At 43.0% G+C, this 27,909-nt stretch overlaps 1 protein-coding gene across 3 annotated transcripts in view; it reads right to left on the bottom strand.

Moving 5' to 3' along the window:
• Window positions 1-27,493, bottom strand: part of SGK3 (serum/glucocorticoid regulated kinase family member 3) — a 60,524-nt gene extending 33,031 nt beyond the window's left edge. Inside the window, exon 1 of one of the 3 annotated variants that reach the window (XM_057363890.1) lies at window positions 27,270-27,493. The gene's annotated coding sequence lies outside the window, so the exon portion shown is untranslated. Of the gene's footprint in view, window positions 1-410; window positions 477-587; window positions 610-27,269 lie in introns of those variants that run through there. The other 2 variants (XM_057363892.1, XM_057363891.1) reach the window with 2 other exon arrangements.
• Between the last annotated feature and the right edge of the window lie 416 nt (window positions 27,494-27,909).

The raw sequence follows: 27,909 nt of genomic DNA, 5'->3' as shown, positions 1-27,909 counted from the left end.
ACAGTCTCATTCTGTGTCTATAATAACACTTGAAATGTCTGAAAGGATTTTTTAAAAAAAACCTTAGCTACAAGGATATTGCAGCAAGTAATATTCACAGAAATCTTCAGTGCAGGAAGAACCGTAAGGGCATTCAGGTGACACTGCAGTGTTGTGATGAAATGCAGTACCAGCACGAAAACGTGTCCTAAGTTTAGAGGGGAGTCAGAAAGGCACACTSCATCCTGCAAAACTACTGCACATTTAGAAGCAGCAGTTACACCTTTATGAGCTGCTAGAGGAGGAAAACTCACTTAAACCCCAAGAATTAAAAAAAAAAAAAAAGGACGAACTGTCAAAACAGCTTTAGCCATAATACTTTACAACAGCCTTTTAATTAACCTTCACAAAATTAAATTCCTCAAGGGTACCTGAATCCCAACAAGGCAGCGTTGCCTAAGACGCTTCAGTTTCCCAGGAGCAGACTTCAGCGCTGCTCTCCCGAAGCACCAGCCCGTCCTGGCTGCGAACCGCTGGGGGAAGGACGAGAAGAACCGCGCAGAGGCCGCCCCGGTTCCCCTACCCGGGTACCACGGACCCGCACCCACCTCCTCCTCCTCCTCCTCCTCCTCCTCCTCCTCCTCCTGCTGCTCTTCCTCGTCCTCCTCACCGGCGCAGTCACCGGCGGCTTCACCGCACCGCGACGACCGCGGGAACGAAACCAAATCTGTCGCCTTCACCCCAGCAACTCTTTCTCGTCTCCCCGACTTCTAGGAAGTTAAGGCGTTCCTGCCGTTCCCGGGCAGCGCCTGCCGCCGCTGCCCCGCGCGGCCATCTCCCGCCCCCGCACACAACGCGCCCGGGGCTCGGCGGCCCGGCAAGGGGAAAGGCAAAGGCAGAGGCGGCTCCGCCTGGGCGCAGAGGCTGCGGCCGCCTTCCTTCCCTCCCTCCCTCTCTCCTTCCCTCCCTCTCTCCTTGCCTGCCTCCCGCCCCTCCCCGTCCGCGGCGCCAGGCTGCCCGCCCGCCCGCGCACCCCTCGGCGGAGCCCAGACCCCGTCCTGCTCTGGGCTGTAGGACGCGGCCTGCAGGCGAGATCCTCTGCCCGTCCGGCCCTATATGCATATATACCCACTCTAAACTGCAAAACTTTTAAAAAATAATTTTTGAAGGGCAAGTTTCCACTTCCCCTAATGCCAAGGTTTCAGTCCCCTCTCCCCTCCCCAGCCCCTAGGGGGATGCTCCTGCTTCTGCTGGGCGGCTCCCCACAGAAACTCTGGAAAAACAGCAGCGCTCTGGTAAAAATAACCTAAAAACRCCCCTGCGCACACGAGGGGTTTTAGTTTAACTCTTCAGCGTGTCCAGGGGTGCCCGCAATCCACCGGCAAGGCCGTCATTAAACCAACTAGCCGCTGTAATGATAGCTCTCCTGTCTGGACAGGAGGAATAACACAAGGAAAATGAGATAGGTTTGTATAATATCCAGCACTATTTAGGGAACWATTTCTGCACCCTCTGAAATTTCACGGGTAAGTTTCAATACCYCCGTTAAAATTCAACTGGGCCTTTTAAAATGATGTGTAACTTGGTTTTTCCTGAGCAAATTGAGGCCATAAAACAGTTACAAAAATATAAATTCTAGGAAAAAACGCTCCTTTAATGACAGTATCACTCCTCACTTAACTTTGTTAACGAGATCTTAAAGTGTGGGACAGACAGGAGTTAGTATGGATTCTGTTTAACAGAAAAGACCACCAYACTCATTAAGTTAAAGCCTCATGTTTACTGAGGATCTGCTATGCTTTCAAACATTCAGAGGCTTAAGAGGCAGGGAATATCTAATGCAAATGGTAACACTCAGGATGAGGTAAAAGCCTATGCCATTTCAGCTTCCTCCCTATAAATACCTGAAATGTTTCTTGGGATTTCAATRGCCATGTAAAGAATGAGCAAGTGTGAAAATACTGCAGCCCACTCCACTGGATTATCAGTGTTAACACCTGGGTGTCCCCAAAACCCCACAAGTTGTCATCAGGAACTGTTCTATTGATTATGGAGAACCCCCATGTTCTACAGGCCTGTCTTCACAAGACCTGAATTTGGGCCTGACAAGACATGACCGTGCTCATTTCAGCAGTCACAGGTATTGGCAAGTATCTGGCAAGRAGCAATTTGGGAGATCCTGTTTCTGAACAGTCCTGCTGCAGAAGTAYTCCTGCATAATACTACACTCATGTGTCAGGCACTGACAGTCATCCAAGCACTCTCCAAAAACAAATCAGACAAGCAGTCTGGCAGTTTTTGAAATACATCAGTGTTTGGATTACTGTGTTGTAACCATGTACACACAAGCTACAAGTCAACTTGCAACTCACAAGCTTCCATTTCAGTAGAGTCCACACAGGAAGAAATTAGGAATTTTCCCTAACCTGCCCTTTTCTGTTTTTGGAGTTTTGTGATTTTGGATAGGCCCTGCTAGATATTGAGACTCAGCACTATAGCAACAGCCTTCTTCTGCTTGTTCAAATCTGGCAAGGTATTTGCCTCTGCATTCATGGAGAGGTTTTAAAGAAGCTTTTTCAGGACTTCTCGTGGTGAGCCCCAGACTAGAATGCTTCACAACTTCAGAGTAACTCACTGGTAAATAATTTAGTCAAGTAATCTATATTCAAGAGCTACTTTACTTTGCAGCTGTTTAGCAGTGTTCTCCTTCTGTCTGGTTGATAGTTTCCAGTTAATCATTCACTCATCAGCAGATCTAACGCATGAAGTTTTGGATTGATTTACAGTAAAGCCTCAACTCAGGAAAGGTGAGAAAACTCCTCTGGGCTTAGAGATAATTAAACTCTCTCTCCCTGTTCACACAATCTAAGCCCTAAACCTTAGACTAAAGAGTGGCTATTTGTCCTTCCTCACACTTAAAACCTCCCCCGAAGACTGGACTGTGGAGCGGTCAATTTTATGCAGTTCCTCTCCCTATTCTGGAGGAGGTAATTAGAGATCAGCAACACARTATGTATCCTTAAATTGTAATTTGCCTGAATGAATTCCACAGCATGTTCATCTGTCTCGTGCATCATACTATGCAAAACACTATATTAAGGTACTAACATTTAAATAAATTGTAATTTACAGATTTGCTTGATGCGCTTTTAAAGGCTAGTACTCTAATGTCAAGATGGATACCTGGTGGTTAACTGCATAGCACACACAGAAATGCACGGAACTCAACTTGCCTTTCAGTGAAGCTAAAGGTCAGCATTCACTTTGACAGTTTTGTCCTCAGGAACTCCCTTGCATTCCCCATTTATGTTTTCTGGGCAGTAATATACACAGRGAATTCCATTTCCACTGCTTTGCAGTACTTTACTTCTAAGGAATGTAACAAATCCATGTACGTGCTGTCATCCCAACTATTTTAAGTCTTTGCTCAAGGAATATCAGTGATTGGGTGGTGGAGGTGGAAAAGACAATAAAAGGGAAGAGAAATGAAGGACTCATCTCAACCCATTGCAAATGCAAGAGGTCACAGAAATGCAGAGTATCTTTAACATGTTTCTCCAAGCCCAGGATGAGCAGGTAGCAACAATATGAACTATTCAGTTCTGTTTTTACTGAAAATGTCCTTAAATTACTATGAAAACCTTGTCCCTGACCAAAGATCAAAAGTCTGATTTTATAACATCAAGAGAACCACAGACAAAAACAGAGCATAAAAAGACATTCTAAGATAAAGACAAGCAGGAATACAGATGATTTCTTTAAATGCAGCCAGGAGCTTTGCAAGTGAACACTGTTCCATATGAATCTACTACGGAACACTTATATACATTTAAATATTCACACAAAAGTACAGCCCAAACCACTTGACAAGCATAATCCAAAAATTTTAGTTATTTCCAAAACAGCACRGGTCATTGAGTAACAAAATCATTACCTCACTATCAGCTTCACACACCAGCACCACAACTTTCCATTTCAGTTCCTGCATCTTCAAAGGAGTATCTTTGCCTCTGTTAACACCAAGCTTTCGATCCTACTCCTCACACTAAAGGAAACACAATCCCCTCGCCCCAGAGCACACTGTTAACAGTCATCAGGTTTGGACACTAAGATGAGATGGTGCTTGGAATTAAAACTTCTTCTGTGGCAGTATCTTGCCAACTGGCAGCTCTGGTTAAACCATGWCATGTTTCAAACCCGGAAAAAGTGATACGGTAATAGATATAAAATGATCTTTTAAATAATTACTGTCAATCTTTAGCCCCCTAAGCTCTGAACWTAGACTTTATTCAGGGAACAACTTATGGCCACTGTAGTTAACTTCACATGTGACAATTGTTTTAATCAAAGAACCCAACTCCCAGCAAGTWCTCACCTACACAGCATTGAACAGTYTRAGGACATGACCTCTTGGAAAAGCCTCAGGCTGCCATGGATGGGCCTCACAATGACACAGGCACACCAACGCTGGGCAAATATCGTCTAATACCAGGGATTGTGGCTGCCACAAAGACCCCATCAATGTATGAAGACRGATAGGCACCCGCCCTGTTCTATGAATTACTCTCACACTGCTTTCAGCCTCCTGTTTGGAGGCTAAGTAGGCTATATTCATACCCCACTCTCTGCTTAGGAACAGGAYTTAGAAGAGGCTTGGGCATGGGCCAGTTGGGACCAGGCATTCAGCACCGCAAAACGTGACACCCAAGAGCTGTGTACTACAGAAAAGAGTGTCCTCTTAGACTCGCTGGACTCATGAGATTACCAGAAAACACACACTACCATGGACAAAATCAAGTAAGAGAAGACACTTGGTGGGAAAGTGAGCCAGCTGAAAGCCTGAGAGTTAAAACTGTGGAAGAAATGCCAGCTGGGCAAGATTTGAAGCTCACATTGCAGGTGCAAGCAACARTATCACAAGGTAACTGTTCTTTACCAGAGCTGGTTTTGTAACATTTAATGAATGYATGCATATTAATAGATTTCATTTAACTCATTTTCATACTTGCATGCCTGTGCTTAATAGAGGAGTCKGAGTAATGGTTCAGTTTTACATGAGCTGCGCAGAGGAAATGTTTTTTTCCCCATTTTCTTTTTGTACGCTAGATCAGCTACAAAATGTCTTCAGATGACAGTCTTTCAATTTGAAGGAATGAAATGAATACTTAAAAGACTGATTCATTGCAAACATATACTTCAACCCTTTCTCCCAAGCAAACTAACCAACCCACCAGAAACTACCACAAGCCACCTAACAAGTACTGCTGAAAGATTCAGTATTATCTCTTGACAAAGCGTAAGAACTTGGCAAGTGAAAGGAGGCTTCATTCATAGTGACATTTATAGTGAACTGCCAGTTTTCCAGCACTCCAGACAAAGTGGATGATCCATGTATTGCAAGAAGAATGTACTGGATCACAGAGGTTAATGAATATCAAAACCACGATCTGCAACCATAATACATGGACTCTGCCTTAGCATAGCAAACACCACAAATCAAAATGATGGAAAACTAGAAAAGCCATAAAAAACTGCATCATTTCAGAAGCATCACAGAGTGTGTATAACATGAACCAGAAAAATGACAGCARCACCACATCAAAGAAATTCTTCATAGAAGCTAAGAAGATAACTGGTTTAAATCAACTGATGCACACACTAAAAAGGAAAACTAGTACACAAACAAGTATTCTGCCAATAGCATAAATGCACAATGAAATTTCAAAGCAASAAAGCAGTATCAGGCAGTGAAATACACTATCTGCAATTTCAATACAGGCATCTCTGTTTTCCTGACTTCATCTTCCTCAAGTTCTTTACTTCCCTCACGCACACACCAAAATACATTATTGTTACCATATATGGASTACTTTTTTCAGGTTAGTTTCACTTTTTTCACGATTAGTTTCTAAAAATTACTTAGCATGCAAGGCAYTTACAGTGAACAGTGAATTCAGTGCAGATGAACTGTCTGACCCAAACCCTGCTGTTTACATCCTGTTCACTTATCACTCCAACCATAGCTGTGTCCTCAGGAGAAGCACTACTGTCACAGGGCACACAGCCTGTATCTCTTTTTGCCCTGCACTTGCCCTCACTCACTGCAAGTGTGCAGTCTAGAGAAGGCACCCAAGGGAAACCTCCACCAACTAGCTCAGCTACCAGAAGGAGAACAGTGTGAATGCTGAACTCCTGACAGCCTAGTTTACCTTGGTTATCAGTTATCTCAGAGACCCACGGTGTGGATACTGCCTCAAACCACCTCCACTTGCTCACACGAAGCACAAAAGATTTACATGGATCCAAGAATACGAGGAAAATAAGTACATTGGACCTGACTTACCAACAATTCCTGCAAGGGTGAATACATACATAACAAAAGGGAACACATATATAACAAAAGGGAATACATATATAACAAAAGGACAAAGACAGCCAGCTGCTTTATAGGCATGTAGAAACATGTGTGCTTGACATGTCACATATACAGCTTATCAGTACATGCTGACATGTTCTGGGACTAGTTTCAGCAGACATGCATAAAACACAGTAATAAGTTACTGCACTGGTAAACATGTGAMGCCAAAGTTATCAAATACAGCCCATAAAGCATAAATTGCTAAAAAAACCTCCCAGCTGACAGCACTGCATGACCTGCATTTCACTCTCAACAAAGACTCTTTGGAATTCCATTTATAAATACAGTTCTATAAAATAGGTCAAGTCTTTGAGTTTCCAGGAGATCTGAGCAGTTTGTGCAGGAAGGTATACCAAAGCTAAGTATAAAAGAAAAAAAATCTCTCTGAGTGGTAATTCTGTATGGATGTTTCTTATTTCAGTCTCTTGAATCCCAGCTACAGCACGTTCTACTAGAATTGCAAATACAGGCTGGGGTGAACAAACATGCTTTGGTAAACAAGTTCTCTGGCAAACAATGTTATGTAGGTGGGGTCTACCCAGAATGTCAAGAGTCYTTCCTCAAATTGTAGAGATGAGCAAGAACACAAGGACCATGTTTGCATTTTCAAGCTATTTACTGGTATTCTATTCAAAAGAAACTGAACAAGGGCTTTGGTTTGGGGTGTGTATGTCCCCTCACAAAAGGCTCACAGGCTCTTTCCAAAATAAAAGCATTTTAAAGGCAGCCTAGCATCTACAGAATAGACCAGATTAGGTTTTGCTATTCTATTAATATTTCCAACAAACTGTTTATGGCAAAAGACATAYGCATTCCACCAAAGCACTGTTATGCACCGACTCAGAATAGAAAAAAGGGAGCAACAATTAAAAAAAAACAAAAACAACCTACCAAAGCAAGAAGATGTATCTTATAATCCAAAAAGGACACAGATTTAAAACAAATGTTTTAAGAGTTTATTATTTGCTGACCTTACTTTGCTTACTTGCTTGTCCAGTCATTTCCTAGGTTTGCCAGATTTCCCACCCTATTCCTGACCCACAGAGAAGATGAATAYACATCTACCAGCTACAGAGTCTGATTTTTGTTCTCCAAGAACAAATACTCCCATTTTCAGTCCTGGAAACTATGGGTCAGTGTTTGAAGGGTACAGGTGGGTCTGAACTATTAAGAGAGTTTCAGCAAAGATTTACATAAAAATACATCAGCAATATTTTACATGAAGATGCATATATTCTCTTATACCAGGTAAAACCAATACAACGAGAAGCAGGTACAGATGATCAACCTCTGGACTCCACTGAACTATTTTTTCCTTTAACTTACCTTTCTTCTTATAATATGGCAATCTAGCAGAAGCCAGTTAATGGAATATTGTAAATCTAAATATGGAGCATAAACAACATAATCCCTCTAATCTAACTCAAGTAACACTTGATACTAACTAACCACTGTTCCACTATGTAGTTTTAAAAAGAAACATGGCAGTCTTTAATAACTCAGGTCGGCTAGATATTATGGTATTGGGGAACAGGGATCACAAGGAACAAGGAAACATGTTGTAGACTACAGCACAGAACATGACTACTAGGTAGGAAAATTACCACAAAATTGTATCTGTTGACATTTGTCTTTGTCAATGTACATTCAGACGTGCATACAGCCATTTTTAAAGGCACAGTAAGAACCAGATTATTTAAAATACACAGTATTTTCTTGAAGTCATTGTTCAGATTACTAAAATGTTTAATAAGAAAATATTCCTGCACACAATCCAAGCTACTCTTGGATCTATCAAGAGTAAGTCTTATTACAACTACAGTTTTCTCCAACAATGCTGTACAAATTAAGTTTTTGTAGATGACAGCACAGTTTTAAGCTTGCATAGGAACACAAAAGAGCAAAATGTCAAGGGTTTTCTAATTRCATGGCAATCTTTGTGTCAACCTGGTGCATTAAATGTTTTATAATCTTTGAATTGAATTTTCTTTTAGAAAGAAGATAAGGATTTTGTAAAGCGGTGAGAACTCAAGATGTACATCTCCTGAACTGAACCTCTTGATAAATATGTTATTTATTGGTACTAAAATATGGAATATGTGTGGGGTCTGTATAACATTCAAGAAGCTACCAACAATCAACCTCAATTTGGATGCAACTGCAGTGGTAATAAGGATYTCCTAACTGGAATATGCACCATGCTAGTGGATGCTAACCGGAGCAGTGTTGGAGGAGGGTATTAATATCTCTTACTCTTGGATTGTCTGAAGTAGATCCCATGCAAGCACTCAAAAATCTCTCCATGTCACACTAGCTCTGTTTCCCCTCAGGTCTGGGATGAGTCACTAGCAGTTTACTACACCAAATTGCTTCCGATTCAAATGTACCTTTCATTTATATAAAAAGTGTTGCAGTAACAGCCCTTCAAAAAACCCACTTGAGAAATAATGTTTTATTGTTCACCTTTACGTAACTGTGGTTCTCCCAGGCCTACGCTGCTCTTTTTTTTGGATTTGTTTGTCACCAATTCATGCCTACCCAAAAGCAGTTGTTGCCACACAGAACCACAGGGACACCTGCCCCGGGAAGGGAGGATATGGAGCCTGGGGTGGCAGGCAATGTCCAGCCAAGGGTCCTCACCACACACCTCTGTTAAAATAAAGTTGGGGTAATTGTGGTTATTTTCATCCTTCACCCATCTACCTCCTCTGATTCATTTGGAAGTGCGTCCACAGTCAGAAAACACAAGCAATGTTTATTTCTCACTCTTACAGGAATAATGACTAATCTTGAGAAGAGAAATACAGAAGTGCTCAGGATTCTCTTAAAGTCACAGTAAGGAAGTTGGCTGTTTGTACTGTTGACTCCTATTTCCAGCATTCCTATAGGCATAATTKCTCAATGAAGCTTTTTATAATCACTTTATTGCATGCATTATAAACTGTCCTGGTTTCAGCTGGGTTAGAGTTCACATTCTTCCTGTTAGCTGGTACAGTGCTGTGTTTTGGATGCAGTATGAGAACAYTGTTGATAACACATTGCTGTTTTAGCTGTTGCTAAGCAATGTTTACCCTGAGTCAAGGGCTTTTCAGGTTCCCATCCTCTGCCATTGAGCAGGTGCACAAGGAGCTGGGAGGGACCACAGCTGGGACAGCTGAACCAAACTGGCCAAAGGGATATTCCATATCTTAGAATATCATACTCTGCATATCAGCTGGGGGAGCTGGTCAGGAGCCACCAATCGCTGCTCAGGGCTGGGCATCAGCAGATGGTGAGCAATTGTACTGTCCAACACTTCTTTCTCTGGGGTTTTATTCCTCTCTTTCTTTTTTCTCCTTTTTCTTCATTATTCTTATTTTTTAATTTTTTTTAACTTTATTTCAATTCTTAAACTGTTCTTACCTCAACCCATGGGTTTTACCTTTCTCCAGTTCTTCCCCCCCACCATCCCACCACGGCAGGGGATGGGAGTGAGGAGCTGCGTGGTACTTGGCTGCCATAACATGAATCTRCACATTTGAACTGGTACCACATTTTCAAATCTGCTTTATGGGAAGGATGTCTCAAGTCACACAAACCAGAGCAATTTATGGGACAAATATATATTATAAAAAAATAAAGGTGAGGTACTAGAACTTCTATCARCTAACAAAAGGACCAGTGGTTGAGTGACACAGAAAGTGAACAAGTAAAACATCAAACACCAAAGAAAAAGACACTTTGGATGTTTTACATAAAAGACATTGAAAACATTAATATGCCTACATGGCGGACAGGTAGAACCAAAGTACACATGTATGGATGCTAGAATTGTGAGAGTATAGAAGCAAGATGTTGGGGCTACTAATTTAATTTACATCGGATTATATTATGTTTTGTTTTATTGAGTGTCCAGGAAAGTTGAGAGGAGAGATCATGACTTTCCTGTAGAATCTGGAAGAAGAGAGAGGAAAACATGCAGAACTTRCAATCCTTTGCTTTATAATTAAAAAAAAAAGTAATTATTTTGAGATTTTCTTTGTAAGAAAAGCCCCAACAAAAAGCCCCAAACATATATGGGACGAGGGGACAAATTTACTGTGAAAGTAAATTGGATAGTAATAAAAAATTATTTCAGAGAATAATTGTCTGTATCTTCTGAACACATAAATTGTGGAATTTGTCTAACATTTTAACCAGATCCTTTTCTTTACAAAGTGTGGCAGCACATGTCACAGCTTTAATTCAGAGGAAGTGCTGAATTGACGGGCTTCTCACAGCAGAGTGGGTGCCTTTTTCACTCACCCTGGATGTGAAGCAAGTCAGTAGTAAGCCTTYAGCATCAGTGGTGTTACCAAGGGTGAATATGCAAAGGTTCAGTTCTCTCTCAGGGGTGGAATGCAGTACAATGTTTCCCTTACAAAACAAAAAGGGAAGGCATTGCAGTTAATTGCTGAGGTCACCCATATTAAACAGTTGTTTGTTCTGATGGAGTGGTTCTGTTAAAATGTTCTATTTTCACTGCTCTGAGGAGCTGTGGAAATAAATCCATGGCTGGAAGAGTCTGGATCCAGCATCTTACTGTTGCACAATATCAACAGCTTGAGAAACAAAATCTGGATCATCCCACGAATGGGCTGAAGTTACACCAGAAATGGAGACTCAATCATCTTCAAGGTCCCTTCCAATCCAAATCATTCTGTTACTCTGTAAATCTGAAAGAATGCACGCTCCTTATGTTTTAAAATTATGTTTGCCACTATGGCAGATCCATTTTCACTGTGCTCAAGGACAGACAAGTGCAATGACAGTCGGCAGAATCTGAAGCATTGCAAGACCAAGCCATTGCACTGACAGGGCTAATCAGTTTAAAAAACAACAAAGGCATTAAAAGCCACCAACCAGCACCAGGGTTATTTGTTTGATATCTGAAATCCATGCATCAAACAGCTAGCAACTTAGAAATAAAACAGAAGAGCCAGAACTGAGAATCTGCTAGCATGTGGTATCCTGACAGTCACATGGTATAAAGAGCAAAGACCTGAGAATTGACAGCACTTTAGTTTAAACTTCTTTTATTTCAAAATCAGATTTTTTTTAAATTAAAAAAAAAAGAAAGCAGATCATTTAGATTTTATTGTAGAAAAATGAAAAGCAACTGATTCAGAAGAAAAGTTAACTAAACCTCATTAAATGGGAGGTGAGGGAGCCCAGGAATGCAGCAAAGAGAATGTGAGCACAAGAGACACTAAGAGGGGAGACAGGAAASAAGCAGCAATTCCTCTACAAAACAATATAGCAGGATAATCTTTGCTTGTGCCTTGTAAAAATAAACAGCAGAAGTAACACAGGATTTATTCATCAAGACAGACACAGAATATGAAAACATGGTCAAATTGCTTGCAAKAAGTATACAATCTGCAGAAGTACACAGTTACAAGAATCAGCATAGTTAAGATAGAATTACAATTTTAAAAAAAAGAGTAGCAACCGAAAAAAAAATCATTATTATCAATATGATTAATGTTTTATATGTTACARCTTAAGAGCAAGAAAAACCTTCTGGCCCTAGACAAAACACAGAAAAGCTGATGAGAGATGACATCCGAAAGATTATCATGTTTAGGACATCAGTCTTCACCAAGAGGATCAAATGCAAGCAGTGATTGGCATAAATAATAGGGATGACAGGTAAGATTTCAGGAGGAAAAGGACAGAGACAGAGAATGTGAATGGAAGCGTGTGCACATGTGCACAGTGGAAGAAAACTCAAGTAAACAAACCAAAGCAACAAAAACCAACAGGTAAAAATWTTAAAGACCCAGTGAGTCAGTTTAACTTCAGATTCCTGGGGAAAACAATCCAGAACAGATCAATTAGCAGCACCTGGAAGATAATCCTAAGTAATAACCAAAAGAGATTTGTTAAATTACATTGCTAACTTCCTCTGACAGCCTTCCAGATAGGTAGGAGAGAAATCACAGATGTCACATCTTCCATTTAAAAAAGCTTTGAAACTGCCTTGAGATGTTTTAACAACTAGGTTACAGATGCAGGAAGAGTAAATATTAGTTCTGGATGTGAGAAACAAAGGTTAAATATATCATCTTCAGGACAGAGTAGTGATCTGGAAGGATGGAGTGAAATGTAGCAGGTTATGTACAAGATATTGCCCACAGGCAGGAAACATCTAGTATGGAAATACAGGATGGGAAACAAGGCCTCAGACTACAGCAGGTCACAAGAGACAAATGTCATGCTGTTCTAAGAAAGACAGACATTGCTATGAGATATAAAAGTGTTGGGAGTGGAAAGCCCAAGCATAATCTGCTGAACTAAAAAATCCTACTTTACTGTGTTTGTGTTTGAATATCTAGGAAAGATGTGGGTTTACCTAAGCAGGTCTAGGGAACAGAAATAAGGACAAAAACTGGTCTAAAAATGTGACTTATGGGCAAGTGAGAAGGACAAGCTAGCGTGGGGTGGGGTGGGGAGAACCCACTTGAGGGATAGCTGTTACCTCGGAAGACTACTTCAAAGAGAAGGGAATTGTGTCTTCATGACAAGTCCTAATGAGCTTAAAATGAGCACAGAAAAGGCTCAAGTTAAACACTGGATGAGGGGAGACAAGAGCACAAAAAAAAAGTATTGGAAGGGTAGTGAAGCAATGGAAGAGGTTTCACCAGGAAWGAGCTTTAAAAACAGCTGAAGCAAACATTTCCTCATAAAAGACAGATGGCACCTTTGGGGCAGAGACCACTTGAGACTGASACCTTATGGCTGGGAGCAATGGTTGAGGAAAGCAATGGTGGGACGCCAGAAGCGAGGGGAAGGAAAAGTGGTTTAGAAACTGAGAGAAGCACTGAGGGAAGTCAAGKGCCAGGCAGGAAACTGGGAAAAAGATGAAAAATGAGACTGCCGTTCACAGGGAGAGTCATTTCAGAGTGTATGACTACAAGGCTGCACCTGGAGTCAAAGGCAGGCTCCACATGCTTGCATCTACTCTTGCTGCAGTTTTGGTTTCAATGTCTACCTTAGCAAGTAAYGCAGGGCAAGAAAAGCATATCCACAGGGAGGCAAAGTTGATGCTGAAGATGCAGCATCCACATGACCCATGTTGGCATGGCAGGATTTGTACATTTTGCTTCAACCCAGCTTTAGCCTGGTCCTGTGGGTGGACACCCACCCTGGTTCAGTAGGTGTTAAAAGCACTCCCAAACAACATCTTCCAGTCTTACTCCATCTGAAAGGAATCCTGCTCATGTTCCCAAGATCCCCCAGCAAAGCGAACCACAAGGGATGTACTCTAAAAGCAYGCTCCTGAACTGAACTCATGCTGTAACAGAGACTCATTTTATGTCACACCGGAGGGATCCAGGGACCACGGCATCCATGTGGCAGAGACCAAAGCAGGACACACCACCTGTAGCAGACCACAACAACACTGCTTTCCTCCACTGTTARATTGATCCAAATGCTTTGCAGCAAGAAGCATGACAGGAGCGACAGCATTCAGTGTCTAGACACCAGGCACTGACTGATTTGAGACAACATATTGACCATTTAAACTGACATCTGATGTGACATATGGACATCTTTGGTARATCTGTAAATACACTGGAACAACTATCACAATATTTTAACTTAGCAACTGCATTTGCTTTAAAATAACATTGCTAATAATCTGTCTTATTTTACTTTCATTTCTTTAAATGAGGACCCATGTCTAGGAACTTTCTGACTCATAAATTAAAACAGCAAAACCAAAACAAAGGGCCAAGCACCCAAGTCATCAATCTTTTCCAGCGGCYGAGTTATAGAGCAGTTACCAAGACAAAGATGTTCCAGTTTCTCCTTGACAGTTCCTAATACCGACATCTTTTCATTTGATTAACTTTCTTTTCCTAAAGAAGTGTCAAATTGTGCACGTCTGTGTGTGTCCCTGTTTAGATTCTGAGCTGCAAGGCCGTCCTCTGTTCCTTATGCTCTGTAGSTTCTGAAATATTCAGCCCCTTCACACTCCTTGTCAAGGACTGTTTTGTTTCTTACTCTGTGCACATCACATATCCAACATGGTTCCCTGAATAATTATCCAGGATTTGACTGGATGGTTGATGATAAAATTTCTTTCAGGTCACTTCAAGTGATGCTGCTGTGTAAAACAGTAAACTGATTTTTGCACACATTGAGAAGTTTGCAGTTTAATTTCTGAGTAAAACCCTGTGTTACGAGATTCCTCCTTCTACCTCTATTTCAACTCTTTATAAATAAACAGACATTGTATGTGTAAAAAACCCACAAACTAGTATCAACAAAAACAATTAAAGCATTTGCACAGAAATTCAATATTCAAGGTATTCAAAAATACCTTTTAATACATGACAGAAGCTACAGAAATCTGGTTTTATTCCCAGATAATTAAACAAAGGGGAAAATGGCTGAAGGCATAAAACATAAAAATATCTTAACTGAGGATCAGAGCCAGCTCRTGTTGCAGAGCTGTGTTTGCGAGACAGGCATTATTTACACATTCTGGTGAAGTACTCCACAGATTTAACATTTTAAGGCAGTTTATGAATTTCTAATGTCAATTCACATAAAATGTGCTTAAACACACAGATGCTATGACCAAAACCAAAGGAAACATAAATTTGAAGTTCATCTGAACCAGTGAGGTTAAGTCAAGCTTCTAGTTTAAATTTACATTGCCTTGGATGTGTAAATTAACATCCAAGCAGCAAAATTTACTTTTAATTGGCTTGGACCATAGATGAACTCTTTCCTTTTGAGTCTGCCTTCTGATTTTAATTGGGTAGAAAACTACTGTAAATATTTTCTTCTTTCTCACCCCTTCTTCCCAAGGTTTTTTRTAAACAAGTGAGGTATTGTTTAGCTGCTGTGCTCTAGACCCCACACACCCCAAAGCAAAACAGAGAAAAAGTATGTGTTCAGATTGCTACAGACCAGGCTTTTATACATTTTTCATCACACACCAGCAAACAACTTGCCTACCTCCAAACAAAATTGATCAGTGCAACTTATAGTGTCTTTTTAGCTTTCTTCTCATCATCTGTAAGTAGAGAAAAGTAGGCTTGGAAACTTCGGCAAAGGAACCTAAACAGATTTGCTCAGCAGTCTCTGAGTCTCTGGTCAACAGCTCTGTGCTGTTCAAAGCCCAAGTACAAGTGCATCACTGTTCTCTCATTTAAATGTAGAATAATTCTAGGATTCATGGCAATGCCAGCTTAAACTTAGCTCTAAAGAAACCCTTTGTTTTCAAATAAATCAGTGCCTGGTTTTAGATAATTCTATAAAGAATCCTATTCATCCACCACATTACCTATTAGTTAACATGAAAAGAGCACCAAAGAGGCAGCCAACCTCTAAAAAATTCTAAAGAAAAGTGAAGTTAAACCAATCTATTTGGCATATGCCTTTAGAGTTAYATATAATGTGTGTGGGCACATACACAGGATGTAAAATCTCATTGCAAACAGCACAGTTCGTTCTTGATACAAACACTTTACACCAGGACAGTTGAAAATTTTGTTGCACACTAGCCACATTCTCTCACCAGAACATAGTAATTGTAGTAATTGTCTGGTTTTCTGTCACTGCTGCAAGTGTCACATTATTTCATTATTTTCAARGGACACAACTAAGGAACAGTTTTGGGGTTCCCTGACAGAGAAACCCCATCTGTWTTCTATCAGGGCTCTGATGGGGGGGGTATGAAATTTAGCTATTAAAATGCTGTTTAACCATTTCCACACTAGTCTGAAAAATCCATGACCCCTTTTAAAGAGCACTGATTGAAAATATGATAGTTATTTACAAGATATTCACCATGAGTGTTGGGAGATTAAATAAACAGCATTATATTTGTTGCTTAAATGAAACAGGATAGCCTAGTATTTGAAAAATAATTCAGGAGGCAAATTGGATAATTGGATTCCAGAGTATCAGCATCCACTATGACTCCAAATAACTTTCTTCTGTTTCACTTCTTACCTCTCATAAAACATTGCTATATACGCSGTAAGAAAAATGCTCTTTTTATTTACCTTTTATGAAAACATAGCTTTTTTTCTTTTTTTTTCCTCCTCATTTGAATATATTCAAGATGCACCACTACTAATGCAGCAAGGAAGCAGAAGTCTCCAAGTTCTTCAATGCACTTGTCTTCAAAGCATTTGACAGTCTGGGTATTTTTGCCAGCTAGCTTTTATTTCTGAATTGTCCTCAGGTTTTTTCTGTTTTGTAGTTTTTAGCAGCATTCCAAACTTGTAGACTTAATGCATCTTGCTTTTGCAAGGTATGGTTAAGTCCCATCCAAAGCGAATACAGGAGTCTTGTTTTTTTTCTTTAGCTAGCTCCTTGTCCTCTTCTATGCTCTTCCCAGCATTAAAGCAAAATACATACCAGAAATTCCACCATGGCTGAGTAAAAGCAATCATTTTCTAAATGCTCAGTCCTTATTAATTTACTAAACTTAGTATGAAACATATTTTAGGGTTTGATGGTGATGCCAGGTCATAAATACCTAATACTAAGATTTACAAACAAACAAACAAACAAAAAAAGTCTAAACCTAAACAAACTGTTGTAATAGAAACACACAGTAGTTCAGAGTCCTACAGACCAAGTACACTTGCATCCCAACACATGCATTCAACATTCCTGCACTTAAGCACAAACTACACAGGGTATGGAAGAGGCCAAGACACAGAAGTCATGGGCTGTTGCACATTCTCTGGACGAGTTGGAGGCAACTGGTCTTACCTGGCCTTGAGAAGAGGAGCTTGAAGGGCACCCAACAGCAGCTTCCCAATGGCTTTGAGGTTACCAAGAGAGACTCTGTGGTGCTTTGCACCACATAGAATGAGTAGGGAAATCCCCAGAGGGATAACTGACCATTAGGACAGGTTGTCATGTGTGGASAATGTTGTTGAAGAATGGCTGCAGAATAGAGGAGGGCAYGAGAAGATTCAGTTAATTGGGCTARAGGGAACTGCAAGGACTGTGTCCTTGAAGCCAGTGTTGTACAATAATAGAATGCKTTTGCAATAAAGAGGATGTGAAAAGGACGAAATCAGCAGAGATATGAAGAAATGCAGCCGCAAGTATGCACATGGGGTGGGGTTGACCGTTATTGCATTGTCCAATGATGAGCTATGCTTTTGCATTATGTATGAGCTTATTAATATGTATGATCTTGATTATAAAAACGCGGAGGACTTGAAATAAAACTGAGACTTGCTGATCATCATCGGGTGTGCTTGTCTTCCTTCGGCTCTTCCAACAAATGGTGACCCCGAYGTGATACCACCAYGGAGAGGAGGATCRAAGTAGGAGATCAGGTTCCTTTGCRGCAGGGRYGGCGATAMGAKCTYCAGGCRAAAGGYTCYGAGCCCTGGGTGGCGTAAAAGACGTGCCCGGCTGAGACRTRCTGCTGAGACCTTGGAGAGCTGCAACAGCGCTGACGTATAGGTATGGATAGGCAAGCAGCATATGATTTGTTTACTGTATTTTTGCAAAGAAGGCAGGTTAAAGGAATTGACTTGCAAAAGGAATTGCCAGGGTTATTAGCATTCAGGTATGCAAAGGGATTCTTTACGAACCCACATACAATACATATGCTATCAGAGTGGTGGACGTTTGGGGATAAACTATAGGAATTGGTTTTAGCAGATGATAAAACMGCCAAGAAGAYGGGGAAGTTATGGAAGGTAGTGCATAATGAATTGCTRCAACATCAGGCAGAAAAGGAGGCAGCCAGACAGGCAGTAGCCACGCAACAACAGAATAGCTCGTATGGTAATGACTTAGATGGGACACCACTGCCTCCTGCGGTTTCCACTGTGCAGTTACCCCCTTCACAACCCGCAGACGTAGAGGCGGACAATAAACCACTTGCCCCACCCTTACCCTCCATTCAGGAGACGCAACCCCTGCCATCYGCCCCACCAGCACCTCCAGAACAGGAGCCAAGGGCTCCAAATCCCATTGTTGCTAGTGAGCCGGTCCCTGGGGCAAAATCTGACCTAGCAGAGGCCCTGGCTCGGGATCGTCGTGAGGCTTGGGCGGCTCTGGCAAGGGAAGGGATGGAGAAGGGGGATGATCAGGCTGTTCAAGCAGCAGCACAGTTGGCTTGTCCCGTGACCTTTGACCCGCAACAAGGAGGGGATATGTTGGCAACCATGTCGGCATTAGATTGGAAGTTATTATCCCAATTACGATCAACAGTTAGCCAGTTTGGAGTTAYTAGTGAGCTGGTGAAGCAAATGCTTGATTATTTATGGAGCACTCAGGTTTTACTGCAAGCTGATTGCTGAGGAATTGCAAAATTGATCTTTTCACAGCATCAGCAATTGTTGTTCAATGCACATTGGCAAGCAGAGGTCAATGCCGCTGTAGCAGTGCAGTGTCAGCCAGGAGACTCACTCTACGGTGTCACAATAGAGGAATTGATGGGACTAGGTCCATACATTCGTACTGAAGCACAAGCTTTACTCGGGCCAGATAAATGCCAAGAGGCAATGAGGTTGGTTCGCAGGGCTATAGATTTGGTGAAGGAACCAGGTGGCCTACCCATCTATATGGGAATAAAACAGGGGCGAGARGAGACATTTGGAGCATTTATAGACAAGGTTGCCACTGCTATTGAAAGAGCTGGAGTACCTGAGTATATGCGAGGGGCTCTCTTGAAACAATGTGCGATACAAAATTGCAACTCTGCTACCCGAARTATACTTAATACACTGGGGGCACATTGGACAATAGAGGAGGCAYGAGAAAAGATAGCMTCAATGCCGGTCGGACCGCAAGCTTTTGTGGTAGACGCATTGAAACAGATAGGCTTGKGTCTTCAAGAGCAGGCAAAGGTGCTCCAGGAACAGGCGAAGGTATCACAGAATCAGGTGTTAGCTGCTCTTGCACCTCTCCAAGCATCTGCGGTGACTAATCCACATCAAACCGGGCGAATGAAATGCTTCAGATGCGGGGGAATGGGTCACATTYGTCGGGAGTATGGTGTGTAAAATGTCCATCCGATACACACAACACTGGAGCTTGTCGACGCCAGCAGGGAAACTCAAGGGCCAGCGCGAACCACRGCAGCCRCGCTGGGACACAAGTAGCCRCTGTGATCCAACCCRAGCTCTGCAACCAGCCAGCTCACTGCAGCCAGCTACCAGGGGAAGCCTYGGGATGGACTTGGCAGCYGCAGTAGAGACYGTACTCTTGACAACACAACCACACAAAATCTCTACAAAAGTTAAAGGACCCATCTTGATACAAGGGCAAGCTGTCGGAGCGCTGSTACTAGGAAGATCCTCGGCATCTATGATGGGACTATTTGTACTGCCTGGGGTAATTGATGCTGATTATACAGGAGAGATTATGATTATGGCCTATACCCCATTTCCTCCAGTAAAGATCCAAAAAGGACAACGAAYTGCCCAAGTGGTGCCCTTAGAACAAATGACTAAGRGCATCAACCCCGCAAAGGACMCCTCCAGAGAAGAAGGCAGCTTTGGCTYAACAGGAGGACTCACCCTACTCACACTGAATTTATATGATAKACCTAAACGAAAAGTGACGCTTACATAMCARRAAGAGGAACATGTCCTTTCAGGGCTCCTCGACACTGGAGCCGATTCTAGCATAGTGTCTCCACACCATTGGCCAGCCCATTGGCCAGTACAAGCAGCWACTACAAYGGTTACAGGTGTTGGAGGCATGACYCTTGCGAGTCGATCACCAACTTTGCAGGTCACGATAGATGGAAAGACTATTATGGCTATTTTTTCTGTAGTTCAGCTTCTCCCGATTGTACAATGCCTAATTGGCCGAGATATCCTCACACAGCTTGGCATTGTTCTTACCAATGACCACCCTTTAGCCTGATGGCCATTGCATGGACTTTCCCGATTCCCCTTACTTGGAAGACTGATACTCCGGTATGGGTAAAGCAATGGCCTTTAAAACGGGAAAGTCTACAGCACGCCCATGAACTTGTRCAAGAACAGTTGAAACAGAGACACTTGCGATTATCTACCAGCCCATGGAATACCCCAATTTTCGTAATTAGGAAAAAATCAGCAAAGTACCGTCTGCTGCACGACTTGCGCGCCGTTAACGAGCAAATGGAACCTATGGGGGCGCTGCAGCCAGGATTACCTAATCTCACAATGTTGCCTTATAATTGGCCRCTATTGATTATTGATTTGAAGGATTGTTTTTTCACAATTGCATTGCACAGCAACGATGCTCGTCGCTTTGCATTTATGCTCCCAGCCTTAAATAGAGAGGGGCCTGACCAACGCTTTGAATGGACAGTTTTGCCACAMGGCATGCGTAATAGTCCCACATTGTGCCAGCTTTTTGTGGATGGGGCGTTGAAACCGTTGAGAAAACAATGGCCTCAAACAATTACCTATAATTATATGGATGACATTCTATTTGCTCAGCCAACAAATTTATGGATCAACAACATAAACTTTATCAGGGACACTCTAGCAAAGAACTGCCTGGTTATTGCTCCCGAAAAAATACAGTTAACTGCCCCTTGGAAGTATCTAGGTGGACATTATCTGAAGCAGATCGTAACTCCGCAGAAATTGACTCTTAATACATCCCTAAAAACACTCAATGATGCCCAAAAATTGCTGGGGGATCTGCAGTGGCTCAAACCGGTAGTGGGAATACCAAACGAACTATTGAATGAATTGCGGCCGCTGCTAAAAGGTAACGATCCCTGTAGAACAATTGCATTGAGTTGGCGCCAGCAACAAGTGCTTCAGCAGATAACAGACTGTGTTACACAGGGATATGTTCATCGTTATGACCCCTGCCTCCCCATAGGACTTACAATTTGGTATGGAGTATCACATTTGTTGGGAGCTTTAACACAGCTGTTAAAGACAACGGGGGAGACCAGGGTGTTGGAATGGCTCTCTCCACCGTTACAACAATCGAAAACTTTAATTTCAAAAATTGAAGCATTGGCACAATTAATAAGAAGGGGGCGYGAGCGAGTGCTACAGATAACTGGACAGGAGCCTGCAGTCATACAGCTCCCAATGAAAAAGGATTCTTTACAATGGTATCTACAAAATAGCCAAGACTTGCAGGAAGCTGTGTTGGAATYGGGCAGCATAATTACCACAGGAGACGTCACTGCACCACCACTACGTTGGATAGGAGGGCTCAACTGGATAACACAGCCGAAGAGAAAGGAAGAGCCAATCTCGGGCGCCCTCACAGTATACACAGATGCTGGGAAAAAGTCAAGGACAGCTGCTATTACCTGGCAGGAGCAGCAGGYGTGGAAACACAAGATTTTGCCTGCTGATGAAAAGGATACCTTGCAAACTTTAGAATTATTGGCAGTGGTCTGGGCCATGATGAACTTTGAGGGCCCCTTGAATATAGTAACAGATTCTTTATATGTGGKTGGGGTGGTTAAAAGAATAGAGGATGCGGTAATTAAGGAAGTTACTAACCCAAGACTGTTTGAGCTATTTTTACAATTGCAGAGGGCCTCAAGGTTAAGGGAACAGCCTTACTCCATTATCATTAGGAGTCATAAATGGGATATTGGTCTAGGAGAAGGAAATGCACGAGCAGACAAGTTGGTGGCAGCCAGCCAAACTTCCCCACTGCCAAAGCAAAAGCTAGCTYGGGAAGCCCATTCTGTGTTCCACCAAAATGCAAAAGGGTTAAAACGGGAATTCGATATTTCAATAGCAGATGCAACTATAGCAGCTATAGTAAGAGCTTGCCCYATTTGTAGCCATCATAATGGARGGCAAGGGTTAGGCTTGGGAGTGAACCCTAGGGGCCTTGAAGCTAATAAATCATGGCAAATGTGCAGCCCTTCTGAACTCAAGGTCAACCCTGAGTTAGGTCACCACCTTCTGAGGTTCTTTCAAACCAGAGTAACAGCATAATTTAAGATGTTTAGCCCTGAGCACCACTTACTCCTTCAGCTCATCTTCCTAGCTGAATCCAGAAATGTCATGTAAAGCAATATTATGCACAATACCATGGGACAATAAACTTTACAAGTGCTCTCACATTTTCTCCTTAAAATATCAATTTGAGACCAGATTAATAAAGAGCTATTAAGATAGTTCCTGAAAAAGAGAAATGTTTCCAACTTGTGCCTTGTTTTCACAGCAAAGTTACAAGGTCTCAATAATTGGCACACAGTTTGCATGTATTTAGATCTCAGATTTTGCATCCTGTATTATATTGATAAATAGCTGGGATTGATTTCAGTTGCATGGATCTTCAATAAACACTCAAATATGAGGTATAACTTCATAGCAAAGCTATCTTGATGCACCTGCTGCATTAGCAACATTGAGTCTGGGATCAGAGACAAAGCTTTCCTCGGTCTGATGTTTGTTCCAAAATATCTCACAATTAACAGTACAGTGAAGATATTTTAAACAGTTATGTTTCCTCAGTTATTTCACAACAGCGAACAAGAGATGGAGAACTGCCATTGAAGGAAAACTAATCCCAAGGGCTGGAACAGACAGCAGCAGCACAGCAGCATAAGGTGATGGAAACATGTCAGTCCTGCTTCTCAGCAGAGGCAAAGGATCAGAAGTTGGTAGCCCTCTGGTTTACTCCATGAGAAACGTATCAGTCTTTAAAGCTTTGCAACTTCTGCCCTGGCAATATTTTGCAATAGTATTTGGCAAGGCACTCAGCACTAGCAGCTTGCCAGTTGCCCTCACAGTTTCAAAGAAGAGTGCCAAGAAGTAAGATGTGACATCTCTTTGAATAAAGGAGCTGTGAAATAAATTTAGACATCAATCTTGCTTACCCACGCTCCCCCAACCCCCAGGTGCTTTCCTGCCCTAAACCAMAGAGAGACTGTAGTTGCAAAGCAAAGCACTTCAAACATGAGGGAATAAGGAAGTTCCGTCTCCTCAGATGATGCTCACAGAGTGTCGGAGAAACTGGAGTGAAAAGGTCACACGAAGATACAGCCTTCTTCCTTTGCTGAGGAATAGGGAGAAAGAATTGTGACACAGAACTGGGCAAGGGAATGGAGTTACAGGTCAAGATACAAACACACAAATCTGTGGCATGGAACACATAAAACAYCAGCTAAAAACCTGAGTAATACAAAACTGGCAGGGTAACACCTATCTCTACACAGATACACAGTGCGAGAGTGGTGGCCCAGGATGGAGATTCCTGCACTGGAAATAGTGCTTTCTGGAAGGAAACACTGGACACTTTACCCACTTCAGCTTGCAGGCTTGAACTTCTAAACTGGGACCACCAACMGCTGTCACTACCCATTCCAGATGTTTGAGCCTGCTCCTCTACTGGGCCCAGTTCCCTCCTAGAGAAATTAGCCAAGTGTTGCTCCTTTCTTGAAATACAGAGGGTATTACGGAAATGCTGACCTCTGATAAGTCTCATCATCGCCAAGCAACCCCAGATCCCAGCCCTCATCCCATAAACTGCTGTGACAGAGTCAAGGTTCTGGTGCTCCCTCATGTCAGCCTCGGGCAACCTGCTGCATCTTCCATGAGATGCCCTTCTCCTTGCTTCCTTCAGCCTATTCAACAGCCGCAGAGGTGAGAGGAGATGCAGGTTTGAACCCCTCGGGCACAGGAGCCCAGGTTTCAACTACCAGAACAGACTGTTTAGACAAATCCCACAGCAGCTCTGTGGGAAAGGTGAGCAATGGCTCCTCTTCTGGCAGYGCTCTCAGAAGGAAATACACAACTGAATTTCGAGACACACTGATCCCATCAGTGCGGGTGTTTACAATGTGCTTGCCAGGTGCCCTACTTTCTTCATCTCCTAAGGGCTTTGATGCTCAACTACAGCAGCTCTAGATAAGGCACTTAAGAACTTTCTGCTCAAAGAGGGAGATCCAATATCTTTAAGACACTTTCATTATCAGGCAGACACAGTGTTAAGTGGTTTGGAAGACTTGGGGGAATAAATTCAGTTTGAGAATTAGGAATGCAAGCAGGAGCCTGATTAACATATTTTAAAATGTTCTTACAGTATGCTGAAGCCCTTCAGTTCTACTTTGGAAAGTGTGTTTGCTTTGTAGGATGTTTTAGCATATGGATACTACTTAAACTAGAACAAAATGAATCCTTCAATAAAAATACTCACAGAGCTAACCTCAAATAAAGACAGCATATTGCCTTACTACAGCTCAGTCTATATAAATACAGTATTTGTGGTAGTTTCTAGTTCCTCAGTCTATAGAAAAAAAAATCATAACAGAATAAGTCATCAATGACTTAGGGATGGCCAAAAATGAAGTCACTAAACCAACCAACAGTGTCTTTCCTTTCGGGAAGCGCCCATTCCTTCAAAATAACATTCTTCTAAATGACAAGTTAGACAGCCAAAACAAAAAAAAAAAAAAAAAAANNNNAAAAAAAGGAACTCCAAATATGTGTAATTTCAGTTCTATTTCCATGCAGAAAAGCAGGGCATTTGTGTATAAAATGGCCTGTAGTCATAGGACAAAAAAGTGCTAGTTACTTGCATGCAGATTATAAAACTGAAACCATCTGGAAAATCATCTGGGATAGAGGGAGGATAAYCCAGGAGAGAACTGATGTGTGGATATGGCTCAAGGATCACAGCTTATTAGAAGCTTATCCTGTATGGATGGGATGGAAAATAAGATTTGACATACCCTCTTACACAGTGATGATTAACATGAACCAGCAATTAGCATGCACAGCATTTTAGATCGACAGATGATTTCCATCATAAACCCCAGATCCCAAGAGAGACAAGAGATGCTTTGCATCTATTTTTATTTGCCGATACCTGTTCATTTTATTTAATATACTTTATTTTTGGCCCTCAGCATACCTTATTGAAATATCTTGTTGCTGGGTCAAGTCAGCTTTGGAGGCTTGCAGCTATTCCAGCTAGCTAGGCTGAAGCATATTAAAAACCACCAATCACTATTTTAAACACATGCCATTACAGTCAAATTATCCACCTACTTGTAGATTGACTTTAAACAAGTCAAAAAATGAACAGCGTAGTGATTTTAAAGTGCTCACATCTTAAAACTTGAACTACTAGCTCATTGCAATACATTATTTCATAAGCAGAGTGGACTAGGAACCACGCAACTAAAGTCCCCCCATAGGTCATTTGAAGACTTCTCTTCAGTGAGACTTGGACATTCAGCTTTGTCTGTCTTCTTAGAAAGATATCTTTCGTTACAGAATGAGAACGCACACTGTGATAATAAAAAGCAACAATTCCTGTGGGTTGTTGATTATCAGGATGAAGATCCCCTCAGAACAACAGAAGCAATGAATTACAAGTCTTGCAGCACTCTGGATGCAGTGCATCACCTGTCCGCATAACTTTCCCTCAGGAAATGTTTAATCCTCTTTTAAGATTACAACAGATACTGAATTTATTAGATTAGCATGAAAGAAATTAAATGGAAGGGCTGTCAACATCTATTTTGAGTGTCTGGCATAAATGTCAATGCTATTTCAATACTTAGAGCATGCAATAAAGAGGCTGTAGTACTTACTGGACAGAAACACGGAGATCACTAAGTGGGTTTTGCTGCCAACTAGTGCATACTTCTGYTCTTCATACAATCTTAAAATTTAAGGGAAAGAGACTGGCAAAATTCAGTTTAAAAAAAAAAAAAAACCTTTGCAGGGGAAGCCAAAGAGCTCTGACCAATGCTCACAAAAGCATTAAGGCAGACATCCGGCAATACATAGTCATGCAGGTGAATGTTATAGGATACTCTTTCATGCTCGACCAGTTCTCTCCTTAATGCAAATCCTTCAAGTCTGCGTCAGATTTTTACCTTCCCGTAAAAGACCTGTACAGGAAGCACCGTACTTTGCCACTCTTTCTGCACAGAAATTGGAAGCATTTAATTCTCTCCCTGCCTCCGACCTTCTATCACGCTGAAAATGCTTAAACGGGTAAAGAAGCAATCCCAGCCCTTGTCTCCCTGGCACAGAGACCACCAGAAAGCGGGAATGCAGACCCAAACTGTGTTCACTGCTTTTCCCCTGCGAGGCAAAAAGCAAAGCCAACCACGGTCTCCTCATCTGGAGATGCTGGGGGACTCTCTGAAAAAGAGCTCTTTCACCTRCTCTAAATGTAAAAACGCCAAGCCATTCTTCACCTCTTAAATGTCTCCTTCCAGCACAGCTTTACTGTCTTTATGGAATTAAGTAGTGGAAATGAAATGGAGTTTGTGGTGTCTTTAGTTGCAACCCAAAAATCAAACTCTCCCCCACCAAGCCAGCCATGCAAAATAAAACACAGTAGGTAAAACTACACACACACGCTTAAAAACATTAGGGCAAGAGTACTAGCAGGAGCCAGTAACACTGCTGGAGAAGAGTGGGAGTTTGAGAAAAAAAAAAAAAAAACGAAAGAGAATGTGAAACACTAAATTACTTTACAACTTCTTCACAAATATAATATCCAGAATTATAGCGACGGGGGCGGGGAGAGCAGAAGTTTCTGCATGTTTGTTTGTTTATTCCCTTGCGAGCACTTTGCCCCCTGTCCGTAAGAGGATCCCAGCCGCTGGAGCCGCACGCCCACGCGGAGCAGCGCTTTCCTGGGGAACACTTTCAGCCCTTCCCGGCCCCCTGCGCAGGAGCCTGCCGAGGGCCGCGCCGAACACGCTCCCCGGGAACACCGCGGGTGCAGGCAAAGCACGCAGGCGTTTTCGGGGTGAAACAAAAGGGAAGCGAAACGTCCCCGAGTCCCGCGTCCACGAGTGAGTCCCGAGTCCCCGCGGCCGCTGAACCGCCGCAGCTCCGGACGGCCCCTCTTTACCACGCCCGTGGGAGGGGGCACGGACTCCCGGACGGCTGCACCCCTCACGTACCTGCCTCCCTCCGACCCTCCGTCCCTCCGCCGGCCGGGGCGAGCCGGGGATGTCCGTCCGTCCGTCCGTCCGCCCGCCCGCTCGGGCTGCCGCTTCCTCCTCCCTGCCGCGTCAGCCGCGCTCCTCCCGCCGCGGCCGCGGGATGACGGGATCCCCTCACGGGGCTTCTCCCACCCCGGGGAGGCCACGGGCCACCGCCGCTCCCCGCCGGCGCAGGCGGAGCCGCCGTCGCTGTCGCTGTCGCTGTGGGTGCCGCCCCCGCCGCCGGCCCGCCCCGAGCAGAGCCCCCCCGCGCGGCGGCACCGCGGGGTCAGCCGGGGACTCGCAACCGGCCCCGCTCCCGCTCGGGGCCCCGCGGCTGCAGCTGCCCGAGGGAGCGCAGGGCCTGCGGCTGCCGGTTAACGCGGCATTGTGCGATCCGGGGACGGATTACCGCCATCCTCCCGCTAAACCGGCGGATAATCCGGAGCCACGCCGTCCTCCCCACATGCAGCGCCTCGGGAGCGGCTTCCCAGAGCTGGTGGCACTGCCAGGCCGCCGGCGGGGACCGTGCCCCATCGGGACAGCGAGCCTGCCCCATCGGGACAGGGAGCTGCCCCAGGGCCGGACCGCTCCGTCTGCTGCAGCGCTCTCACACCCT

The sequence above is a fragment of the Malurus melanocephalus genome, unplaced genomic scaffold (assembly GCF_030028575.1).
Source record: "Malurus melanocephalus ecotype Western Australia unplaced genomic scaffold, MMel_1.1 scaffold_32, whole genome shotgun sequence".
Taxonomy (NCBI): domain Eukaryota; kingdom Metazoa; phylum Chordata; class Aves; order Passeriformes; family Maluridae; genus Malurus; species Malurus melanocephalus.
The sequence above is the reverse complement of the archived record's forward strand: the minus strand, read 5'-3'. Positions and strand labels throughout refer to the sequence as shown.